At 42.7% G+C, this 25,152-nt stretch overlaps 1 protein-coding gene across 6 annotated transcripts in view; it reads left to right on the top strand.

The window, feature by feature from the left end:
• Nucleotides 1-817: 817 nt before the first annotated feature.
• Nucleotides 818-25,152, top strand: part of HS3ST5 (heparan sulfate-glucosamine 3-sulfotransferase 5) — a 199,539-nt gene continuing 175,204 nt past the window's right edge. For 2 of the 6 annotated variants that reach the window (XM_052781319.1, XM_052781311.1), the window contains exon 1: nucleotides 2,146-2,304. The gene's annotated coding sequence lies outside the window, so the exon portion shown is untranslated. Of the gene's footprint in view, nucleotides 897-1,963; nucleotides 1,994-2,145; nucleotides 2,305-17,269; nucleotides 17,371-23,066; nucleotides 23,226-25,152 lie in introns of those variants that run through there. The other 4 variants (XM_052781312.1, XM_052781313.1, XM_052781316.1 and 1 more) reach the window with 4 other exon arrangements.

Below are 25,152 nucleotides of genomic sequence, written 5' to 3'. Positions count from 1 at the left end.
ATCAGGGCGTGAATTGGTGGTAAATAAAAGTTTGATTTTATCCAATCTTTTTTCCCCGAAAACAGCACCGCTTATCACTCATCTGGATTTCCACAGCGGGAGGAGCGAGGGAAGGCAGGCGGCGGCCTCCCGCGCTCCCAGGCCTGCCCTGCGCTCCGCGGCCGCGCTGCCCTCCGCGGCCGCCGCCCCGCCCCGCCCGGCGCAACCTGCGCGGGGTCACGGCGAGCCCTCTTGGCGGGGGGGAGAGCAAGCTGCGCGGCGCTCCGCGGGGCCCCGCGGGTATCTCCAAGGTACTGAGGCCCGGCTCCTCCGCCGCCGAGCACTACCCGGCCGCCCCCCGGGCTCCCCACTGCCTTCTCCCCCCGGGGTGCCAAAGCCGAGGGCCCATGCCCCGGGGGGAGCGCTCCCAGGGGTCCTCTACCCCCGCCTCAAACTCCACTTCCAACTCGGAAACCTGGAGCAGCCTCTCCAGCAAAGGGTGTGAGGGTGGGAGTGTTTGATTTTGGGGGTTGGGGTTTTTTTGAGAGACAGAGATTGAGAGAACTACCGCCGGGAAGGGAAAGCACACAAAAAGTAGATAGCTCCCTCTCTCCCATCTTGCGTGTTTCTTGGGTACGCGGTTGGAGGAGACAGGCGGCAGCGGCAGCGTTATAATGCAAATCACAAAGCGAGCAACTTTCAATGCTGTTGTGGCTATTTTTGATTTCTCTCCCGAGAACGGGCTTTTTTGGTGTGCGTGTTGCTTTTTTTTATTTTTTCCCCCCTTTCCGTGTGATTGTTATAATTATGCCCTCCCTCCCTTCTCCGCTTGCTCCCCCCCCCCCCGCCAAGAAACCAGGCAGCAACGATGCACCGTCCTCGGTCCTCTTCAGCGGGTCATTCCGCTCAGGCAGAAGGTGAGCCGAGCGGTGGGGGGGGGGGGGGGGGGGGACGGACACACGCCGTTTGCAGGCATGCAGTGGGGCACTGCACCGCTGCCCGGCTAAGGCGGGCCCTCCCCGCCGCTTCTTCATTCCTCCGCCGTAGCTCCCGGGGCCCGCCGGCAGCTCTCGGGGGCAGCCGGCTTCCCCCCCCACCAAGCCGCCTCCCGGCGGGGGCAGCCTCCCAGCGCCGTCCCGGTGCCTGGGGGAGCCCGGCCGCTGCCCCCCCCCCCTCCGCACAGAGCCGGCGGAGGGCCCGGCCCTGCCCTTCCCTCGGCCGCCGGGCGAGCCGGCAGCACCTGCCCGCTCTGCCCGCCTTAGCGAGCTGGGAGGGAGGAAGGGAAGGAGGGAAGGAGGGAAGGAAGGAGGCTCCTCCGTGCGCGGGGAGAGGCTCCGGCTCTCAGCCGGGCGCTACCGGCAGCTGCTGCCGTGCTGCACCGCGGGCGGCGGCGGCGGCGGCTCCCGGCCCGGCGGGAGCGCGCCGCTGCCGCGGGACCGCAGCTTTGGAGCGGGGGGGGTCCAACCTCGGCCGGGAAGTAGAGACAGAGTTTTGCTGGTTTTTTTCTTTCCTTTCCTGGTGATTGGGCTTTTTTATTATCATTATTTTTAATCCCTCCCCCCCGCTCCCCCCCCAACCCCCCCCCCTCCGCTCCCCGCCGTGCGTGTGCCACCGGGGAGGATGCGCGCCTCCCCCAACCCCTTCCCCAGCAGCTCCCGCCGCGGCGGCGGGGCGCGGGGGGCCGCGGAGGGCCGCGCTGGGCGGCACCTGGCCGCGCTGCGCTGCGCCCTTCGAACTCCCCCGCCCGCTTCCCGCCGCCCGCTGGGTGCCTGAGTCTCCGCTCGCTTGTGTCCAGCAACGCGCACACACGCACGGAGGCACTCACTCACTGACTCGCAGCGCTCCGCCGAGCTGCCCGGGGCTGCCGAGAAGCGCCGCGCAACCCGCCAGGAGCCCCCCCCGCCTCCCCGGCCGCCCGCCCTCCATCCCTCCTCCTCCTCCTCCTCCTCCTCCTCCTCCTCCTCCTCCTCCTCCTCTCTCGCTCCCTCCCGCCCGCCGCTCTGAAGGATGCCCGGTAAGTAGCGGCGAGGACCGGCACCTCTGCCGGTGCGTGATCTGACGGGGTTAGGGACCGCTTTATAATGCTGCCGCCCGCCGGGGGGGGGCGCGGGGCGGGGAGGGGGGGGCGAGGGGAGGGGAGGGGAGATGACAGCGATCCGAGGCGGGAGGCGGCGGGGCTCGGCGGGTGCTCCTCAGAAGGACTTTTAGCTGCGCGGCCGGGGCTCGGATGTGGGAGCCGAGGGACGGGGTCTGTGCACCGCAGCGGGCACCCGCCGGGGCGGGGGCTCTTCGCCTGCGCTGCGGCTTGCTGCCTGCAGCACCGCGGTGAGTACGGGGCTCCGCGCCGCGCCGGGGTCCCCCGGGGGACGGGGAAGGTGTGGAGGGTGCCCCGCCGGGCTGGGGGGTCCCTCCTCGGCGGCTCCGCTCTGCTCCGCGCCTTGCGGGCGCCGGGGCGCGAAGGGCACGGTGCCCCCGGCCACCCCCCCCCCACCACCACCCCGGGGACCGTGCCCCGCTTCTCCCCCTCCGCCTCGGTTTTGGCGACGTCCCCGGGGGCTGCCAGCGCGGTCCGGTGTTTCGGGAGCCGCGGTGCCGCCGTCCGGGGCAGAGGAGGAGCTCCACCGGGCGCCTCTACCTGCGGAGGGGAGCAGCCAGGTGCTGCGCTCCGGGGAGCGGGGAGGAGAGCGGGGAGGAGAGCGGAGCCCCGGGCCACGGTGTGCCCCGGCACCGCCGCCGGAGGGTGCCCGCAGCTCCCCCCGCCCGCTCCCCGTCCCGGCTGCTCCCTCCCGGGCGGTGCGGTGGGCTCCGGTGGGAAAACGCTCGTTCCCGAGGGAAGAGGCTTCACGTTCGCAAAATGTTTGCTGTCGATTAGCGGGCGGCTCTGCTGAGCTCGGGTTTGCGCCAGGCTAACTCCTCTCAGGCTGGGCTTCGACTCCGGCTCCCGACTGGCAGGGGTGCCGGGCAAGGGGCTTTTTGTTCTCCTAGGCTGCCTGGTGCGATTCGTGGGAAACGTACATAAAAGCTGGCTGTTGCTGGAGATTTTTAAGTGGATTTTGCCAAATCATTTAGGTATCTTTTTCTTACTTTTGCGATGGCTACTTTGACAATGGTGTCTTTTCTCACTGTGTTTTGCATCCTGGGTGTGATAACTCTCCCACTGAAGTCAATGGCAAAACTCCCAATTGACTTCAGAGGAAGAAGCTTCTGGCCAGTACCGAATACTTTTCCAGTGAAAGGGACTGGGCAGCAGGCTGAGAGATGGCAAAGTGAGAGAGATGTATAAAAGAAACTTAATTTTTAAAAGCTGGCTCTTTAACCGATGAGATTTAGCTGCGCTGTGTCAGAAATACATTCTAGATTTTCATTCCCGCTTTGCAGTGGAGAAATATTGGAATGATTTCTTGACATGTTTGATATCAAGATGGACTGAAGCCCGTTGTTTTACCCACAGACATTACAAAGTGTTACCAGAGTAGTACCTTACACTTTTCCGGTGCTGTATATCTGTTTTTCTCACTAAGAAGTTGGAAGCGGAGGGAGACCACTGAGACAATTGGATGGCTCCGACTGACTTCAGTGGCCTGTGGATCAGGCCCAGAAAGGCTTGACAGAGAAGTAACAAGAGAAATGTAGTAGAGTTTATAAGGAAAGGTGTTGCATAAGCATTTAACTCATGAACAGCCTCCCTCTAGGGAGGAGAAAAATCTAAATGTACATTAATTTTTTATCCCGTTTTTAAGAACTCTTTTACAACACAGATACAAATAAGAAAGAAAGCTTCTGATTAATAATTAAAATGCCCATATTCATATGGATTACAAAGAAGATTTTATGCAAAAAAAATCCATTAGCAAATGGAAGTTCTAGTTCACAGAACAGCCTCTGTTCAGTGCAGTATTTAGATTGGGAGCAGTCAGATATATAATGAAACACCAAATAAAAATATTGATATTCAAATGGCAAAAGCTAGTCTTGTTCCTGTAACCTGACTAACCACTTTCAATTGCTTGCAATGCCTTAAAAAGGAAAGTGTGAAGACACACTTTTAATTTTTTTTTAAATCTGAGTGTTGAAAGAACCCAGAAAATGTTGCATGTGGTCAACAACTTGTCAAGTATGAGAATTATGCCCATAGTCCATGAAGACTGTAACTACTACATCAATAACTGTGGTGGGTTGACCCTGACTGGATGCCAGGTGCCCACCAAAGCCGCTCTATCACTCCCCTCCTCAGCTGGACAGGGGAGAGAAAATATAACGAAAGGCTCATGGGTCAAGATAAGAGAGAGAGAAAATATAGTGAAAGGATTGTGGGTCGAGATAAGGACAGGGAGGGATCATTCACCAATTACTGTCATGGGCAAAACAGACTCGACTTGGGGAAAATTAACTCAATTTATTACTCAAATCAGAGTAGGATAATGAGAAATAAAAACTAAATCTAAAAACACCTTTCCCTCACCCCTCCTTCCTTCCTGGGCTTGACTTTACTCCCGAATTCTCTACCTCTTCCCCTCTAGTGGTGCAGGGGGACGGGGAATGGGGGTTGGGGTCAGTTCATCACACGTTGTCTCTGCCACTTCATCCTCCTCAGGGGGAGGACTCCTCACACTCTTCCCCTGCTCCAGCATGGGGTCCCTCCCACGGGAGACAGTCCTCCACAAACTTCTCCAACATGGGTCCTTCCCACGGGCTGCAGTTCTTCATGAACCACTCCAGCGTGGGTCCCTTCCACGGGCTGCAGTCCTTCAGGCACAGACTGCTCCAGCGTGGGTCCCCCACGGGGTCACAAGTCCTGCCAGAAAACCTGCTCCAGCGTAGGCTCTTCTCTCCACGGGGCCACAGGTCCTGCCAGGAGCCTGCTCCAGCGTGGACTTCCCATGGGGTCACAGCCTCCTTCGGGCACCCACCTGCTCCGGCGTGGGGTCCTCCCCGGGCTGCAGGTGGAGATCTGCTCCACCGTGGACCTCCCTGGGCTGCAGGGGGACAGCCTGCCTCACCATGGTCTTCCCCACGGGCTGCAGGGGAATCTCTGCTCCGGCGCCTGGAGCATCTCCTCCCCTCCTTCTGCACTGACCTGGGGGTCTGCAGGGCTGGTGCTCTCACATGTTCTCACTCCTCTCTCCGGCTGCAATTGTGCAGTTTTTCTCCCCTTTTTAAATCTGTTCTCCCAGAGGCACTACCACCGTCACTGATGGGCTCGGCCTTGGCCAGCGGCGGGTCCATCTTGGAGCCGGCTGGCATTGGCTCTGTCGGACATGGGGGAAGCTTCCAGCAGCTTCTCACAGAAACCACTCCTGTAGCCCCCCCTGCTACCAAAACCTTGCCAACAAACCCAATACAATAAGAAAAATAACCATTCTCAGTTATGGTCCAATAATAATGTTTCCCTTTTAAGCACAAGTTTGTGTTAAAAAGCAAGGATAAAAAAAGTTTGAGGTGTTGCATCTCTTGTTCAGCTTTATTTGTAGGCATCTGGTAGAATTGTCATTGAATTGAACTGAATGTTCCACTGATACTTAACTGTGAGCAGATTAAGATGTTCATGTTACAATGAAAAAAACCCTGTAAAATGGACAAATGCTTCACTGATTATTTCCTCTCTCCTTGCAATTACATATGGAAGACAGAAACGTCCTTCTTAAAATGTCATATTACTTGTTCCTTTCTAATTTCCCTGTGAATTCAAACGTTTCTTCTATCAAGTGCCGTATAAGGAGGTGAAGGGTACGTATTTTATGAGACAGTGTATGGAGAAAAATTTTCTCTGAGCTGCTTTGTTGCTTCCTGTGTTCTCCACTCTATCTGCTGTTTACTAACACACTGTAATGCCACAATCTATTTTTGTTGCTAATACTTCCATTTCAAGTCAAATGTGAACAATATGGTGATTATTTCCATATGAAGAGTTTTGGACTAGGTTTTTTGGGGGGGGGGTATGGGGGGTGGTAGTGGTTTTTTTAAGGTCCAAAGCAATGTTTAATCCTCTTTCTTTGCTTGCTTGGATGAAGAGCGCCAGCAGTTCTAAAAATGAGGATATATATTTGCAAAAATCTTCATTTTTGTCCTGAGAGCCATCATTTGAAATTCTGTATTCTTTTCATTTTGGTGTTCCAATACTTATTCTTTGTATGTGCATGTGGAAATGCAGCCAGATGTTCTCATGGACAGCATCTCCAAAACAGAAAGTTAGGTTTTTTAGGCTTACCTGTAACTGAAGAGTATGTAAGATTTGAGTATTTAAAACAGGTTTGAAAGAAGGTTGAAATATAGTGAAGTACTGGGAATCTTCAGGACATAATTCTGAATATCTGTTATTCACTTTTAGCATCTTTATAAACCGCATCCGGTTTTGAGGAATAAATTCTGTTCATCTTTATTCAGATGTATCATTTTCTAGACTATTTTTGCTGTCCCTTGCTTGACTCTGAAACATGTTTATGCCATTGTATTGCTATGGTTGTTCAGTGAATGGTAGCAAGTGTTTACAGGTCTCTTAGTATTTGAATCTAGGAAGCAATATTAGTGGCATTGTTGAGAGTCACCTGAATTTTGTAATTATTACACCTTTTAAAACTTTTTCAGAATAAATTCGTTTGTTTGTTAATCCTAGAACATATTCATGAGATAATTTATTTAGGACTATATTCTTCTATTCAGCAATTTAAGAACAAAAGCCTCCACTGTAGCTCAAATCAATCAAAATATTGGTTTTAGGTTATACATTGTACATATGGAATCTGGCATGTAAAGCAGATGGTATGTAAAATTATGCATAGCATGTCTGGAGAGCCATACAATATCTAAATGCATTGCAACAGAAAGAGGAAAGAGTGTCACATGCAACTTAAAATATCAATTACTGGCCTATGTCTAGTCTCAACTGCGCTTTGTTTTCGTGTGTGTGTGTGTGTGTGTGTGTGTTTGTGTTCAATTTTCTCTTACTTCAGTCAGGACATTTCCTTGATAATATGATCTTCCCTAGAAAAGCATGCAGATTGAAATGATAGGCTACCGGCTAAATGAAATAAAGATGGATATACAAGAAAAAACTAGTTTAGTTTGGGCTCAGAATACAAATGCATGCAAATTAAAAAAAAATAGTCAAGAACAGAACTTTTAATCTTTTAAGGAAAATGGCCAGACACCATTTGCTACCAAGATTATGTTTTTCTATATTATTTATGCACTTGGTTTGCCCAACCCAGCAATAGCGCTTAATAGTACTTCTGTCCTGTTGCATAAGTACAGCGTTAGCTCCACACACTCTCTCTCTCAAGCATTACAAGTCTGTAAGCACAAAATTTCTTCCTGAACAAACAAGCATTACTGTGCATTGTTAACACAATCAGATGAAATGGTAATTGCAGAAAGATTCACATCAGCAAAACCCTTAAATAAATATTAGTCTTTAAGCATGTGCTGACCTCAAAGGGACCTAATCACACATTTTGTTGAACAAAGATGCTTTCATGATCAATGACCATGAAAAGTAATAATTTTCCCAAGTTTATTCAAGTGTTTAAATCTGTGGTTATAAAATATTGGCAGCATCAGACAACTTTAATTTTTAACTTCCAGGGGAAAAGCTTTAAATATTTCTAGTTCTGGGGGGGGGTCTGTTAATATTTGGTATACTTTAGAAGTACTGCAAGCTATTAACTGTTTTAAAAAGAGTTGCACAACTGTACTCTTTGATATTTCTAATCAAAATGAACTTTTGCAGATAAGATGTGAAGGATGAAGTTTATAATGAAGGACTACCACAAAGTGAACTCTAGATATAATATCAGGAACTAATACTGCATAAGGTAGATTTTAATAGCCAATTTTGTAAGATCCGGCCATTTTTCAAGGAGGCAAATTGAAGGAATGCCCCCATGTTTAAAGTGTTGAATATCCCCAAATATTTTTAAGGCTTTTTAAGGTACCTGAGCTGATACAGAATGTTTCACACTACAAAAAAATGGTAATTCCTGTACTTTTTGTGCACTAGCACTCTTAGTCCTTATGCATCTTATTGCTTGCAACAGTGCTGCTTGAGAAAATACAGCTCTGTGTCTGGGGGATTAAAGTAACACATTTGTCCTGATATGTTACAGAACAGTGTCTATCAATCCATTTCTCTTTTGGAGATGAAAGAACTTTTATCCATTCAAATCACTGTAATACAATCTTGTATCATAATGGCTTGAACGATCTTGACTGCACACAGTTGCTGGAGTCTCCAAAGGACTGTCATAAATAAAACTATTAGACTGTATTATAGCAGACACATATTCAGAGTCTACCAAGGGATGACAGGATTTTACATTACAGCAAAAATCGCTAAAAAATGTCTGCGAATACCAAAAACAATTGGTAGAAGGACTTCATGAACCAATTTATAATCTATATATATATATGCTATTTTTCTTTAAAAGTATTTAAAGGAAATATTAATATTAATGGATTAATCCTAAGTAGAATTAAGTGGAAACTGAGCCAATGAATAAGGGATTTGTCCTCTACAACAGGTACTTAAGCTTGCTCAGCAGCATGTAAACTTTCTGCACTAGCTGACGGACTTTCAACCTACATCAAAACCTCCCTTTGCAACCTGGCATTGCTACTATGATGACAGCATTAGAAAACTGGCATCTCATGGGAGACAAGTCAGTTTACATCAATGGAAATGAATTTACACTGCAACCTGGATTCTGTGCAGAGAGGTTTGGGTTTATTTTTTTCTCTTACCAGACACCGTTATGGAAGGTATGACTTTTGCCAGATAGACAGACACAAGTGAGTTTGGCAAAACCCTAAATGAACCTAGAAACAAAGTTGGAAAGAGTGGAGACATGGCAAAATGAGGTAAAAATATGTAAGGATGTGCTTTGTTGGATTTTTTAAAGAGAGGAAAAAATGTACTCTTTTATGAAAGATCCTTAAGACAGAAGTAAAACATAAAAATAAATGCAACTGTGGTTAAAAATAAAATTACAGAAGTTCAGTTACCTAACATGTTCTGACCACGGGAGAAGTAACTAAAGCTGACATACCGATAGGACGGAAGCTTCAAAAAAAAGTCAAAAGCCAGAAAATAACCATTTCCCATGTTGCAAATCCAGATGGCCCTAACAGATTTTGTGTGTATTTGTATACACATTTATCTGTGTGTATACATGTGCATACATATAAATTTTTTTTCTTTTAATATAAAAATCTGTATAATGCCCTACTTTGTTACTGTCTGATTTCCTCACCCCAGCAGGGATTTGCTGGTTGTTCTTCCTTTCTGACCATGAAGATACAGAGGAAGATATGACAGCACAATAAATAGCTGAGAGTGGTTAAACTGTTTCCTGAAGGTAAAACAGCAGGGTCCAATGGTTCTCCTGCAGAATGTTTTAAACTCAAGGCTATAAATAATAGCCAGTGCTGCCAAAAAAAAAAAAAAAAAAAAGTAACTGAATCCTGAAAAAGGAGAAAACAAAATGAATCTTCACTTCAGTGTCTGAAGCCAATGTTACATTATGTCCTGAAAAACATGAACCTGAAAGATATTTTGCCAGCTACAGGCTAGTGTCATCTACAATCACAGTCAAGATCTTCCTGTTAAGACTTGAAAAAGCAACTACAGTCTTACATTGAAGAACCAGGAAAGATTATCAGTGAATGTAATGTGGAGCTTTAGGAAAACATATGATGACAGTAGAGTAGAGGAGTATTTAATACAGCACTGTATTTAATGCAGTAAATAGATATACCATTTTTTAGTATTAACTTTTGATGCTGAAAAGACAGTTGGCTGGATTGAGTGGACCTAACTTTGGCATGATGTCAGAAGTATGAATTAGAGAAAATTATTTTAGATAATTTGCTGCTGCATTTCCTCACCTTTGTAACTGTTGTATATGTAAAATAATGTCAGAGGTGGCAGCAAATCTTTCCTATTTATAATTTCACATTCCTGCCTCTTGTAAAACAATTAATCTTCAATGTAAAGTAAAACAGATTTGCAGTAGGAAAAAAGTCTATCAGTATAGAGTCTATCAGTATAGCCAAACAACATACCTTTATTCGTCTTCTGGTGGAAAATTACATTCATGACTCGTGATGTACAATCTGGCTAAAATAATCTATTATAAGCTTTTTGGTAAATAATTCCGAAAAAGAAAATATGACTGATAAGCTTTTTACCAAGCACAGAGTTTTCACTCAGAGGTAGAAAAGATTTGAGGAGAATTAGTGAAAATTTGTTCTAGGATTAGAAGTTCTCAGTTTGCATATACCAAACAATTCTGCTTACAACTGGCATTGCTAGCCCCTCTTTCAGTATCCTCTATTCAACGGTTTCTGACCTAAGAATGAAATCCACTTCCTTCAGGTATAGCCAAACAACCCAGGCTTCAAAAAGTTGAGTTGCACAACTGCAGAAAATGGAAACCCAGGCTTTCATTCATATCTTCCTAAAACCGCATTTCATTTCTGTGGTTGCTTTCCCAGCAGTTCCTTCAGGACTGCTGCCTGGCTGCTAGTGAGGTAGATCCAGGTGAACATGAATCAATAGCCCTTTCCTCTCTTATATATCGCACCTACAGTGCTGTAACTGCCTTCGTTTCTCTCCTGGAGGCTAGCAAAGAGACTATTTATGGTGCAGGTGCTTCAGAGACATTTTTGTGTACCTCCGCCTTACACAACTTAGTAGCAAGAAACAACAAAGGATGAATTTCGTGACAGAAGCTTTACTTACCAGCATTATCCCTGAAAAGGAATTATCAAAAATGGATTGAAAAAGATTTAATTGTCATTCAGATTTGTCAACTTTCTTCTTCTGTAACAAAACAAACTAGGCATTTTTGCTTTGTTTGTTTCAGAAGCAAATAGAATATAAGTTTCTTAAAGGTATGTCATTTTTCTTTTCTGCTTTTCTTGTTGGGGAAGCAGGGAAGAATTCAGTGAGAAAAAGAGGGGGAAAAAAAGAAAAAGAGATAAAAATATTTTTAAGCTTTCAAACAATTTTCTCTTTTACACAGTTAAATATATCTGATTAATGCCTCTTTGTTACTCATCACCTTGAAAATATTCTGTATTAAAATAAAAAAATGCATTTTTTAATGTCACTTCAGAATGGATCAAAACTTTTTATTACAAAAATCTTGTCTTTGAAGATATTTCAGTCAGCTCTCATGAAAAACTTGAAGCTGGTTGAAATTTCTTTGAAATTTGTTTTTCAGACATATAAGTTCCTTGGAACCAAAGCTGTCTGTAGAAAAGATGTACTTTCATACATTTTCTGTGTGCTGTGATCATACATCAATTAAAAGATATATTTTTTCTTTTTTTTAATCTATAAAGTGATTTTTTTATAAAAATAAGGAAAAAATCAAAACCTGAAAAAATGCCCCCAAAATATCAACACAAGACTCTTGATTTCCCCCTAATCAAAATGTTTTTCTTTCTAAACTTTTAAGATTTTTAACTTCCTTTTGCAACTTCCCAAAAGATTTTCAAAAGCTCCAAACATTCTTCCTGATGGGGAGAATACTTCTTGCCCAGTTCTAAAGCACACATCATTGGGTAGATCATAGTTTTAGTCTAGTGGATAAAGTGGAAGTATTGGAAAGGTAACCAGGCACTTCCTTGGAAAGGCACTTACTAGTGCAGGTTTGCTTATTTATTCCTCAAGACAGCTCATGCATTGAGGCAGACTTAAGGTGATAACAGAAAGAAAGAGGGAAGGAAGCGTCTCTTTGGCATAACTGAAGAAAACGGTGAGTGGGAAGTCAGGTGTGTCTTTTTAACAACTTTAAGAGGAAAATGTCCTCTGACTGAACTGTATTTAGGCTCAGGATGTAGGTTTAAAAGACATTTAGTGGCCAGCTGGAAAGAAATCTAATTTACTTAGTCTACCGTTTCAGCAATTTAAGTTGAATATGTGTTGTTTATGTGACTTGACATGTATCAGTAAGTAGTGCTTATGCAGGAGACAGCTTGCCTCTGGACTCGGATGTGTATCAGCACCCGTGCACTGGATCAATGTGGAAAGCAGAGCATGGAGATACAGTATAAAGCCCCAGCACGGTGGTAGACAGAAGCTGGCCACTCACTTCTGTTTATCCCCCAGGGACACAAGAGAACAGATTTGTCAGGGTTTGTCTCTTTTATTCCAGTAATAATGAGAGATTAATTGGGAATGTTTACTGTTGGGAGACTAATTGGGAATGTTTGTTGTTTAGAAGTTGGGTTGTTTTTTTTTTTTTTCCTATTACAGCTGCATTTCTGCTCCTTGCCTATATTTTTATGAATAAACTGAATGATGCAAGGCCTCCCTCTAGCCTGGAGGCCAGCTAAGCATGGCCACTTCCATATGGTTAAGCTCCCTTAGCCTCCGGAGCACAGGCTGCAGCTAGCCTGCCTCTCGGGAACGGTCCCCAGGCTGGGCTAGTGCCCTAGCTGTGCCCAGGAAACCCTTGGGAAACGGCTGGTCAAATAGCCGAGATCAAAAAAGTGTCAGGGACTGCCCTGAGATTTTTATGGTTTCGAAAAAAATAGTTCCAGGGCATAGATTCATGCCCTGGCGCTATTTAATTCACTTGCATAGATGTAGTCTTATTTAGGTCAGTATGACTCCAAATCCGTACACATTGTTTATTCGCTTTTCTCGTTAGGAATGAACTCCACTGATTTAAGTGGTGTTACTACAGCACAGCATGATGTTTTTGACAAATAGTGTAAAAGGAGCTTAATATTTGTTTGCAAGCAGTCATTAACTGTGGTATATACAATAATGGTCTGAAAGTAGTGGAAGATTTAAATGTGGTACAATGTTTTAGGAAATGGTAGCTACTTTTCTGCATACTTTTCATTATTTATAGTTACGTTTCTTATTGAATGCTGGCATCAGTTTATCCAGAAATTGCTGTTATAGGAAAGCTATTATCTATTTACAGTGCATTTGTTGTCAGAAGTTTGTAAAGTATTGAAAAATCTGGTTTAGAAAAGTGAATGTACAAGCACTTCTCAAAGATGCGTTACTAACTTTTGCCAGAGAATGAAAATAGAGAGAAAAATCCTTGTTTGGTAGAATATTCAGTATTCTCTGTGTCAGAAAAAAATAATGACTTAATTTTTAGGGTGTGGTCTCAGAAATCAAACTCCTTTAAGCTTTAAAATACAGACATTCTCAGGTAACTGAAAATTCCGCTTACACAGGATAGTTGGATAAAATTTTAATAAGTAATTGTATGACAGTGGACTAATTTAATAAAAAAATAATATTTCTGTTAGTTGTGGAGGAAAAATACATTCATTGACAGTGGTTCTTATCACAGCTTTTTATTTCTTGGTATTTATCATCACTGTTGCATCTTTTGCAATATCTACAAGTCATCTTCTCTACTCTTTCTTCATCTTGTACCGGTGAGCTTTTGCAAGGTTTTTTGATTCTTTCACCGATTGTCGTGGTTTAACCCCAGCCAGCAACTAAACACCACACAGCAGCTCACTCACTTCCTCCCACCCAGTGGGATGGGAGAGAAAATCGGAAGGAAAAAGGTAAAACTTGTGGGTTAAGATAAGAACAGTTTAATGGAACAGAAAGGAAGAAACTAATAGTGATAATAACAATAATAAAATGACAGTAATAATAAAAAAAGGATTGGAATATACAAAACAAGTGATGCACAGTGCAATTGCTCACCACTTGCCTACCGATGCCCAGTTAGTTCCCGAGCAGCAGTCTGCCCCACCCAGGCCAACTTGCCCCAGTTTATATACTGGGCATGACGTCACATGGTATGGAATACCAGCCAGTTTGGGTCAGCTGCCCTGGCTGTGTCCCCTCCCAACTTCTTGTGCCCCTCCAGCCTTCTCGCTGGCTGGTCATGAGAAGCTGAAAAATCCTTGACCTGGTCTAAACACTGCTTAGCAATAGCTGAAAACATCAGTGTGTTATCAACATTCTTCTCATACTGAACCCAAAACATAACACTGTACCAGCTACTAGAAAGACAATCAACTCTATCCCAGCCAAAACTAGGACACTGATGCAGGATAGCACAACTTCAGAAATGGTGTAGGTAAATAAAAATGTTGCCTAGGAGAGATTCTTCTTCTCACTGTAATCCTTCAGTACCAGTTTTGTGGTTCATGGCTTGCATACATAAATCAGAGTGCTCTTGGAGGAAAGTCACCTAGCAGAGAGAATACTTTCCTACCAATGGTAAAATAATTGTCTCCAAATGCCATGACCCCAGGTGTGTGGCAAGACCGAATCTCAGGGGGAAGGTCATGAAGTGCCGGTGCCTTCTCTGGACAATGCCTTCAGTTAGGGCTCTGGTAAGCTGCATTGATTTAATACCTTTGGTGGTTTCAATTTGGGAGAAAGAACAAACATAAATCTTTTAGCCATTTCTTGCTCTAAGTGATGTTTTTAGGGTATCTCTCCGGGGAATTTCAAGGAGTCCAATTTAATTATTGCATAAGTACATATGTAAAGAACCTGATGGACCCAACCTACAGAAAAATTGGATTTGAATCTCATAAATAGACAATAGTCAAATATCAGTTTCATTATTCAGTAGGAGCTATTTGGCTTGACCAACAAAGTGAAGATTTTTTTAGAAAACTGAAACTTAATTAAGTGTACCAGGATTTTGAGCTTAGCTTTGGTTTGGAAGTTGGGATGATATATAAGTCACTTACTTTGCTTTCATATTGAAATCACTGAGTTCCCTAAAATTCTCCACACTTGGAAAATTCCGTGTAATATGTAACTCCATAAATATATTTAAAACAAATGGGATAGTATTGAAAGACCCCTGGTAAAAATCTGAGAAAGGTACTGTATGATTATTTATGATATACCTGTAGATATTGATTTTTAATTTATTCTTAAATATATATTGTACACACTCTTACCAAAATATAAATGCATTTTATCACTTGGTATGGGGTGTAATGATTAAGGAGAAATGAGTGTGTTCTAAAAAGTTTAACTTCTTTATCAGCGGTACTTAAAAAGGAATAGTTAAATAAGTAGATCTAAAGCTGGCCTGGAGCTTCTTCAGTGTGTGGCTGAAGCATGTCTACTAACTACAACTGTAATTCATGTTCTAGAGAGCATCCTGCTCCTTGCATCCTGCTGTAACACCTCTGGTGCCTCTGCTTTTATCTCTTCTCTCCCTTCAGTTTGGTCTGCAGGGATGGTAGCTCTCAGTTGATGAATACAAGTCATGCAGTCCGGAAGACGACAAACTCTTACCAAACAGCTGCTAATGGAGAGTGAACTAGTAGCTGGTCTCAAATCTGGGGCAGACACAGAATTTACCACAAGTTTGAGATTTCTTTCGGTGTCTTTGTTCAAAGATGAGGCTTTGTCATCCAGTCTATTTCTTGGAAAAAGCTCCAAAATTATGACCTAACTCTGCAAATCTCTTTGCAGACTGCCTTGATATCAAAACACCATCATTTGTGGCAATAAGTGTTTCTATTAAATATTTCATCCTATGTTATAAAGGTACTTTGAACAGATGTTAGGTTGAGACATCCAGGGAGAAAGATCATGACACGTTTGGTGACAACGTGGTACCGGTGCCAATAACTTCCTATAAACTATGAAAAAGCAGATGTTACTCTGGCCAAAATTGTATCTTCCTCTTGACTGCTTTCAGCGGGCGGCAGGCCTGACTCTGACCCCCCTCGAACTAACCTTGAAGCTGCTGTTACAGTAATGGAGACCCCTCTATTAGCCTGGGCCTGCAACTCTTTGGCACACGCTATAGCAAAATTGTTCTAGCCTGACTGTGTCAGCTGCCACCTCAAAAGTGATACTGTCCGCTTATAACTCAAAGTATAACTCTGTAATACATATGCTTAGTGCAGTATGGTTCTTAAAAGGCATTTTAATCTGCTAGCATTTTAGTTCGTAGGCCTCTGGGGTCAGGTTGAAAAATTACACTAATGCTGAACTTACTCTGATATTCTGGGCAGCCTTCTGAATTTTAAATAACTATCCTCAGAAGGCTACCCTTTTCAAAAATTATCTTTAAGACTGCACACAGAATTTTAAGCTCAGTTCAGTTAATAGCACACTGAGATGCAGGCTGAAATTTATAAAAATACAAGGTAAGAATCTCTGAATTTATAGATGCCAGCAGTTATTTTAGTTTTCATTATCTGAGTATCTGGCCCGTAGATTGCTAACTATATGAGTTCTGTGTTACTGTAATTGTTAATATTTGCATCTGAATTAACTGCTCTGCATTGTTGGTTTTGTAGTTGACTGCCTATTCAAATATGTAGGATTATTTTGAAACTTGTACAGGAAATGATCCTTTTATAATCCGGAATTAGGCAAGGTGAAAGATACAGGTCTGGTTTTCCAAACAATGGCATTCCTTAATCCATTCCCTTACATGCATATAAGAAAAAACAAGATTACTACCTCTTTGTCTTGAGAGATTTATATATTTCATATGCAGTTCATCCAGTATTTGTTGCTTCTCCCAGTGCTCTACTTCTGTTGTTACTGAGTCTCACCACACAGCAATCCTCATGCCCCCCAGCCTGTGTTTTACAGCTTCTTCCTCTGCTGTGGCCTCTTCTATTGCAAAATTGAATCCGATGATCCTTGCTTGTCCAGCCCAAGCCACTGGGCTCCTCCTGTGGTCCTCTACCATCTACCTCCTCTGGTCTGACCCTGCCCTCACCCTCAGACTCTTTCCAAACCACAGATTGCAGTGGGCATCCAGCCATGGAATGGGACCAGCTTTTGGGCACAAAATAAACCCCACTGCTTCCAGGCAGGGACTGCAACCTGTTAGCCATCTGTTCTGCTGGACCATTAGGGATAAACGCTACCCAGAAGTAGTTCTTAGCAAGGCCTTGAGCAAGTGTACCTTTCTGGTTTATCTGAACCCTCTCTTGCTTACAGCCTTAGAGGCATTCTAGACCTAACCTTCTCTGTACGGAAATCAACTTTTGGAAAAGCTGAAAACAGTTCCCAGCTCACAGCGCATCTTCTTACTCAGCTTGGCTGGAGCTGTTCTCCTTTGGGAGGAGGTCTTTTTGAGCCAGAGGGAAAGGAAGGATGAGCTCAAAATATTCCTTGTTCTACCAGCTGCCGCCAAATGTATTCATCTTCCCCCTGAGGAACTGTGAGTCGAGATCCATTCGCACTGTGCACCCTGATGAGACAGAGTGACATCTTCCACGATAGGTGATGAGGCTCTGGTTCCAACCTTTTTTTTTTATCACATCTAATGAAGAATGCCAAAAGAGATGTGTTTCACTGTTGTGCTTTCAGGAGCAGAATGAAGTAAAAAGCCTAGGAGGGCAGCTACAGTGAAATCTTGCAGCATGCCATGTACCTGGACTGTGAGAAAAAGAGATTCTTTGGCTTCCCAGGTAAGTCACGGTCTTTTCTGAGTGCTCCAGCAGGCTCTAGGAAGGAGGTTTATGAACTGCTCATCTACCCTGTGTGGGAAAAGGCTTATTAACTTCGGCATGTGTCCAGCCCTTTGCTAGCTAGCAAAGAGTTTCTAGAATGCTTCTTCAGCTCCTTCTATGATCGTGTGTCTTATTTTTAGATTGGCAGCAAACTGTGCCTGGCAGTGACATCTACAAGCTATTCTTTCTGGGGCTGAATGGTTGCTTTTGTGCTAGATGTGTGATGCATAATACACCAGTTCTGTTCTTTGAGTAGAAGGAGGGCAGGGTTTGCTTCAGAGGGTTTATTTTATCCCTGTCCTGGTCTAAAATCATTGGCTCCTTAGGAACTGGGTGACATTTTTGGTTGTTAGTTGAGGTAGATAATGGTTCTGATTCTCCACAGGAGCCTTTTGGTACAAATATGCTCCAAATAAGAAAGTAATGATAGTGCTTTATATTATTTACAAAACAAAACAGAAGGAAAAATAAGATTATACAACTCCACACATAATCCATTACTTCAGTATACAAATTGTTCTGTTAGTATCTATAAGCATGCAGTTGTATAGAAGATGTAAAGTTATATCAAGAAATCCCTATGTCTTTTGATGATTAGACACCTCTTTTGAGAGTTCTGGTTGGAGTCTTTATGAGGACAGAGTCCTCCTGTCAAACTATTCTGCTTGATTAGTTGCCCATTTTTTCATTTGAGGATATCTTTGCTGCAAAAAAAAGGATCAAAATGGTATTTCATTGCCTTTTTCTTCCTCTTGGGAAATACACATAGAGTTGCCCCTCTTCTTGTGAACTGAAATTGTGATTGTTATCCAACAGATTCAGGTCTTGAATAATGAAATACTGTATTACGTGCTTTCATCATGCTAAGTGATCCATCTCAATTCTTCAGTTATATGAAGAAGGACCTATGCTTTCTTATCCTTTCCCCTCTCCCAGACATTGACACAGAATTTCAATGTCACAGGAAGAAAATAACATTACATCTATGCAAAAATAATCTACTTTATCATACATCATTCTCAGTTGCATCACACTTTCAGCTTTTTCAGAATTAGATGATGAATTAATAAATTGGTGTTTGTTCCAATCATAATGGAAAACTGTGACTGCTTAACATGCTCATGCCCTCCCTGTAACTGAAATTTGCAAATATTAATGAGATTATACCACTGTTTTGTCAATAAATATTATCAACTGAGTTCATTTATGTGGAGGTCTTGGGATTTCTGCAGAATGATTTTGCATTGCCACTCTAAAGATTTCATTATAAATCTAACAGATCCTGACTACCTTTTTTAATTAACTCAAGTCCTCTCAAACTTTATATAACATGTCACTGGGTGTAAAGTATACAGCTCTTGCACATGGAAGGAGACAGGGATAATGCACGCAGACGTGACTGTTGCTTATGAAGAGTTACAACTATTTGGAGCCTTGCGGTTGCTTCCCTAGCTGAAAATAAGTGAATGACAGATAATCTAGATCTACTCCATGTGTAACTTGTTCCTGAACAAATATATGTCTCTTCTGGGCAAAAACCATCCAGCACTGTCTCTGGGAGACATACCCTAAAGCTTCTGCCTAGTTCTTATGTGGCTTTGCAATAAAAAGTGACCCTGTGGTTAACAAACTCCTTAGTTACTTGTGCAAGGCTGCTGGAAAAAGATGACTGCCTTTACATAGAGCCTGGCGCAGGCAAAGCTGAACACGTACGCACACAGAGAACAGGAACACTGTATGTAACAGCACTACTTGGTGACACCTGCCATAAAAATATCATTGGGGTGGTTCTAACTACCTTAGTTATGTTTAATAACTGTGAGGAGTCAACGCACGGTTTTGAAGGGCTTATAAGTTTCTGAAAATGTCCCTGAACTGAAATTTCCAAGATGGGCCTATTGCTGCAGGTAGCTGAAAAGTTCAAGGAAAATGGTTTCTCTTTCTACCTTTAAGGAAAACTCCACAATCATTTTAATCATTAAAAAGTGGGAGACTTTAATATTTTTAATGTTTGTGAAAACTGAAACTCCCAGGGCTGGGAAATGGAAAAAGTTAAATCCAAAACCATCGCCCAAATAAATCTTTCTTAAAATGTATTTGGTCATTCCAGTGACATTTGACTGAGCTCCAGCTTTTCAAAAAGTATATAGTGCAAGATTTTTTTCTAAACTTATAAATAAATGTAGTTCTATATATTTTTTTGTAATTATTTGAAATATACTGAGCATTCAAAAGAATGAGAGAGATCTCTTGTTCTCTGTATTGGGCATGAAGGGTGTCCTAATGCGTATTTTCAGCTTTTCATTGAAGTAAAATGTTGTCCTGTGGATTGCTTACAGAAAATGGGAGAGTCTATATCTGAGACAGGCAGTCAAATGACAGTGTGTAATACGCAGTGAGCATATTTCAAACGGAGAAATCTCTTTTCTCTCGTTACCTTCCTCTCATGTTTTCCTTTAAAACAACGTCACCAGATAACCTTGGAAAAATCCTACTAAAAGTCCATCTAGTGAGAGACAATTAAAGCTGTCATTGTGCAAAAATGTAAACTTAGTAAAAATAACTTTTATTGCAGGTATTACCTCCCAGTTTTCTGTGCCCTACGTTTTGAAAAAGGTCGGACTAAATTATCATATTGTTTCCTCCTGACCTTAGAATCTGTGTCAGCGCACTTTATTTTTTATTGGAACCTGGCACTGGCATTTCTCTGGTGCTTCTCTGAAGGTGCTGTCTTTTATTTTTAAATAAAAGCAGAAAATCTGGGGGAAAAAAAAAAGCGTAAGTCTCTAGCTGTGACCATGACAAAGAAAACTTAAAAAAAAAAACCTAAAAGGAGTTAAGATTTTGTCTTTTTTGCAGAGAGAGTGATTGGCACTTGGATTTTACTACTTGACATAGTCTAATTTTAGGTGTGAATAGTCATATTGCAAAGCTTTTTGTATCTGCACTGCCCTGAATTCGCCTTTGTGATGTGCAAGAAATCTGGCTCCATTTCTAAGTGCCTGAACCCTGCTACAAAACTAAGCCATCCCATATTTTTTTCCAGTTAATTGAGAAAGAAATTCTGTGCTATAGGAGAATTTCTGAAGAAATATGACATAAAGATAATTTAAATAAGGAGAGATTCCAAAAATAATCACTATCCCATCATTCAAATAATTTTCCTGGTGATACAGAATTATCAAATCATGGTGTGACTTTCAATACCATCTCTGAATTGCTTTCATACCCAGGATGTTTCCTTAGTATACTCATAGAATTTTCCAAAACTAGATCTATGGCTAAACAGTATATGAGCTAAGGAATTATTCAGAAAATATTAATCTTCTTCATTGCATTCATTTCAGAGAAATAAGTAGGGAATTAATTAATAAAATACATTCAAAAAATGATTGCAGAAATCATTACAGTTGATTTCTCTGCCATGTTCCAGGACCTCTTCTTTTTTTTTTTTTATAAGCTTTATATTTTAGTTTAATTATTCTACAGATTACCAAATCCTATTGAAACATTCAGTGCAGTATCAGAACAGGGGTAAAGGTGAGGCTCTCTCCAAACTATGCCTGCACAAGGTGCTCTTCACTGTGAACTTATAAAAACAGCTGCTCTTCAGTTTTACTTGATCATGTATTCAGAACATTATCACATCTGTGTTTTTCATAGGAGCATGTCCATGGGCTCTGCCACTATGGACATCCTTACATGAGATTAAATGCTTAGTTGCATATTTCAGTCTTTTCCTTTCTTTACATATATAAACCAATTCATGCACAGGCATATATTATATTTCAACATGGATTGAGTTTTGCAAAGGTGTTCAACTACTGCTACTTTAATATTTAATACTAGTTTTTAAAATGGTATCTTTAAGTATTTCCAGTGTAGAAATTGGAATAAATATTTTAGACTTTTCTATCATTAAAACTCATTACTTAGTACATTACTGTAGAATGTACATTTGAGCAAATTAGGTTTTCATCTCAGTTATTGAATTTATTTTCCTCCCTTTTATATATCTGTGCATTTTTGTTTTTCAAAATGTGCTATTCCCAATAATTTATAAGGAGACATAAGATACTCGATGGCACTGAAAATGTTCAAATACTCAGTAAAAAAGGACGCTGCTCCACTAGTGGGAGGGAGATGTCTGTGCTAGAAATGGTCAACAGGTCCTGTCATTTTTTAATATGATTGAAACCCCAGGCTTCTCTCTGGTAAGACAGACACTGTTTCATAAAACTCTCTCATCTCTTAGCTCACGCACCTACCAGTTGAATATGTGACCAGTGACTGGAACAAATGAATTTTATTGGACTTTATGCCATAATTAGACCACTTTATAATGATTTCCAAAATAAGGAACCTGCTTTTCAGGATATTCTTTCGCAACATGAACTTTAAAAATATTTTAAATCAAAACATGAGGCAAAAAAAAATAAACTTTACCATATCCAACCTAAGGACTCTTCAGGTATTTCCTGCATCTAACATAAAAGAACTAGCTGTTTACCTTTCCTATTAAAGTTGGGTGCTCCACAGTATTTGCTTGTTAAAGGAGGGGTAAAAAAGAGAATGCTGCATTTCCCATTCCCAGCAAGGTAAGAGGAACATGGTCCCATGATCAGAGCATTACTATTACTAAATGTAGAACCTTTGCTTTGCTTTTGGAGGACATTGAGATCTAAAGACTTAATCTGTCATATAAAAAGTTAATTACAGCTTCTGCAGCATCAGTAACAGTAATTCCATGTATGGGTAAAGGTGAAGTCTGGGACAAGATGTACAGGCTTCTTTATAAGTTTTAGGAAGAACCTGATTTGGTATTAAGGTTTTAAGTTTGACTACACTGAAAAGCAAAGTATGGGGTGGCGGGGGGTATAACTACAATAACGTTCATATTCGTAATTCAGAAGCGTGTCCCCAGGCACCTTCATGCCGAGTCCTGCTGTCGCATTCAGGAACGATGTACGAGACAAAGCACGTACTGAGTGGTAAGCCATGCCTGTGCTCGCTGGCCTTAAGGATGGCAGCAAGAAAGTGTATCCGTATGCAGGCAGCCATTTTCCGACAACACCCCATACGCATAATTTCTTACCCATTCCTTTCTTCTCAAACTTGCTAGTTCGTATGTGTTTGCACAGCATCTAAACCCTCGGGTGCCCAGGGCATGTTCCCACCCTCTTGGGGAGGAGGGTGTCCTGTGGTCGGCCGGGGGGAAGACCTGTGGTGGACACCCTTCTCTGTGACGTAAATGTGAACTCCTGTGGCTGAGGAAAAGGGTGGAAATGCCCCGAGGATTTTGGGAGGAGCTGGCAAAAGGGCAGGGTGTCAAATCGAAGGAACAGGCGGTGAGTCTTCTGGTTCAAAATTGGCTTGTGTGGCTAGCTGGACCTGTAGGTACCGACTGACTAAGCGTAGTTTTTCAAGCACAGTTTGAGGCTGGGTTAAAAGAGAGGCATAGGAAAGAAACCAGATTGGCAGTCTGCTAGTGATAGCTGCATAATTTTCAGTACTTTCTCAAGAGAACCTTGATATATATATAACAGGGAAGGAGTTTTAATGTACAACCAAGCAGTAAACCCAGCTTGAGACCGTAATATCCCCCATACCAGTAATTACAACTACCTTTGATGACAGGCCTCCCTCTGCCCCTAGCACCCGGTGTCTGTGATCTGAGATAGGTCCCACCTTGGGTGAAAACGTGGGAAGACAGCGGGCTCTCTGCGGTGGTGGCTGTCCTGTACACGAACCGGTGTGACACGAGCTGCGCTCCCGGCATGACTGCAGTGTAGACATCCCTTTGAGATTCTCAGGTAGGACAAATTTTCAACAGCTGCCTTAGTAGCTAATTAGCCCTATGCATGCTTTGATATGTGGTTCAGTCACTACATGATAAAAAGTCTTATTTACATATTTTCCACCTGTAGCCTCTTTTTCTATTAGCCTAGGGTTTCTGAAAGTGTAATATAATGCCAAGCTTTCCCAGAGTGATAGCGTGTTTGAACCGGTTCTATTTAAAGCACTCCAATTTTATACTATTAAGACCCAAACCAGATGCCTCCCAATTTTTTATTTTTTAACTGTATTAAGTTTTCACCTTGGTTTTCCTTGAGTCTTCTTTCCCGGGAGGAATTCAGAGTAGTCCAGTGCAATAGAAGTAATAAAAGCATATCAGCCTGATGGAAGTGACTTTTTCTTTCTATTGACATTGAATATAAAGAGGAGATATTCTGTATTTCTTTGTTCTTTGTGTAAAAAAAAAGGGGAAATAAAAGGACTAGGAAAGTTAATATGTTTCTTATTCTCTTGATGTCATTTATACTAGGTTGTTACTCTGAGGTCTTAAACTCAGAAAATGGCCATGATGGGCAGGGATCCAGCTGAGTCCTTCCTTGCTTTGCAAAACTTTGGACTTCAATTTCCTTTGCATATTTATAACTCCTCTACAATTGTACACAAGTAACTGATATTCCTGCTAAATCCTGGCAGTAAATAGGTTTGCACAGTAAGTTGGTACTTGCGTTTGTGAAGGAAAAAATAAGAACAAAGAGGAAAAGACAGGAAATTGCTTTTGTGATTTGTTAAAGTACTTCAAAATGATCCAAAATCAAACCATCCCCACGGTGGGGGTGTTTCTCCTAGTCAGCTACACACTGTGGCATTCCCACGTGACAGTGGGCTGTCATTTACCACAGAAGCTTAACCTGCCATGCATTTTAAAAAAAATATAAATGCATAAAATATGCTTTTTTCCCTTTGCTGGTCTTCCTCACCCACTGTAATAGTTGCTGAACTTTCTTGCTTCCTGTACTGACTCTGCAAACAGGGCTGATGGTTATGTCACTGGGAAGGAATGAAATCCCTGCTCGTTCCTACAGATGAATGCTGGATCTCTTCAGCATTTTGCACGCTCCTGCACAGTTCATAGTGTCATACGGCACTGCCCCTATGACCGACTGCAGCCTGCAAAGTGACTGTCACCATTATGTTGTTGACATACTCACTCTTTCTGGCATGAAGGTGTATACTAGCTGCATTTAAACTAGGGGACCTGATAATTTTTCCAGCTCAGAAGTTAGAGGTGAAAGATCTTCTCTTGGCCAAATATTGAGGGCAGACGTGAATGCAGAGCAGCACATGTCACCGAGCCCCACACCACAGAATAACTTCTCTCTCCAACCACCAGCAGCACGACATTTTCAGTTGACTGGACACCATAAACTCATCCGCTATGGGTCTGCAGCAGGCCAGAACAGTCCATTTTCATATAGCTATTAGCATCTTCTTTCTGGACTGGAATGGCCTTGTTAGTTTGTCTGTCCTAGCAAATCCGGAAAATATCTCTTTTCTTTAGCTGTGGAGTCCTTGCCAGTTATTCTATGCCTGTAAGATGACGGTGTGATGGGACACGTGTGGTTTTGCAACACAGGAGCCTGGAAGTGGGTTTGTCCCACACATGCAGACACTCTGGTTCTGCTTCTGTCTGGACTGCAGTGTGGGTGCACCCGGGGGACAGGGGAGATTCCTGCCTCAGTGCCGGTCTTTGTGCACTGGGAGAGAAAGACAAGGGAGCGAATTAGCCGGAGAATCCCTGGGATGTTATAAGTTTATGTTTGAGTTTGTTACACATGAATGACTAATTTCTTATAAACTAGTTTTTCACTTTCATAATGTCTGTAGTAGAGCATAGATCCCCAAGAAATCCATTAGTTGACTTGAAATATCTAAACATATTTTTGA

The sequence above is a fragment of the Harpia harpyja genome, chromosome 3 (assembly GCF_026419915.1).
Source record: "Harpia harpyja isolate bHarHar1 chromosome 3, bHarHar1 primary haplotype, whole genome shotgun sequence".
NCBI classification, from domain to species: Eukaryota; Metazoa; Chordata; class Aves; order Accipitriformes; family Accipitridae; genus Harpia; species Harpia harpyja.
Note: the sequence above shows the minus strand (reverse complement) of the source record. Positions and strands in the feature narration are given on the sequence as shown.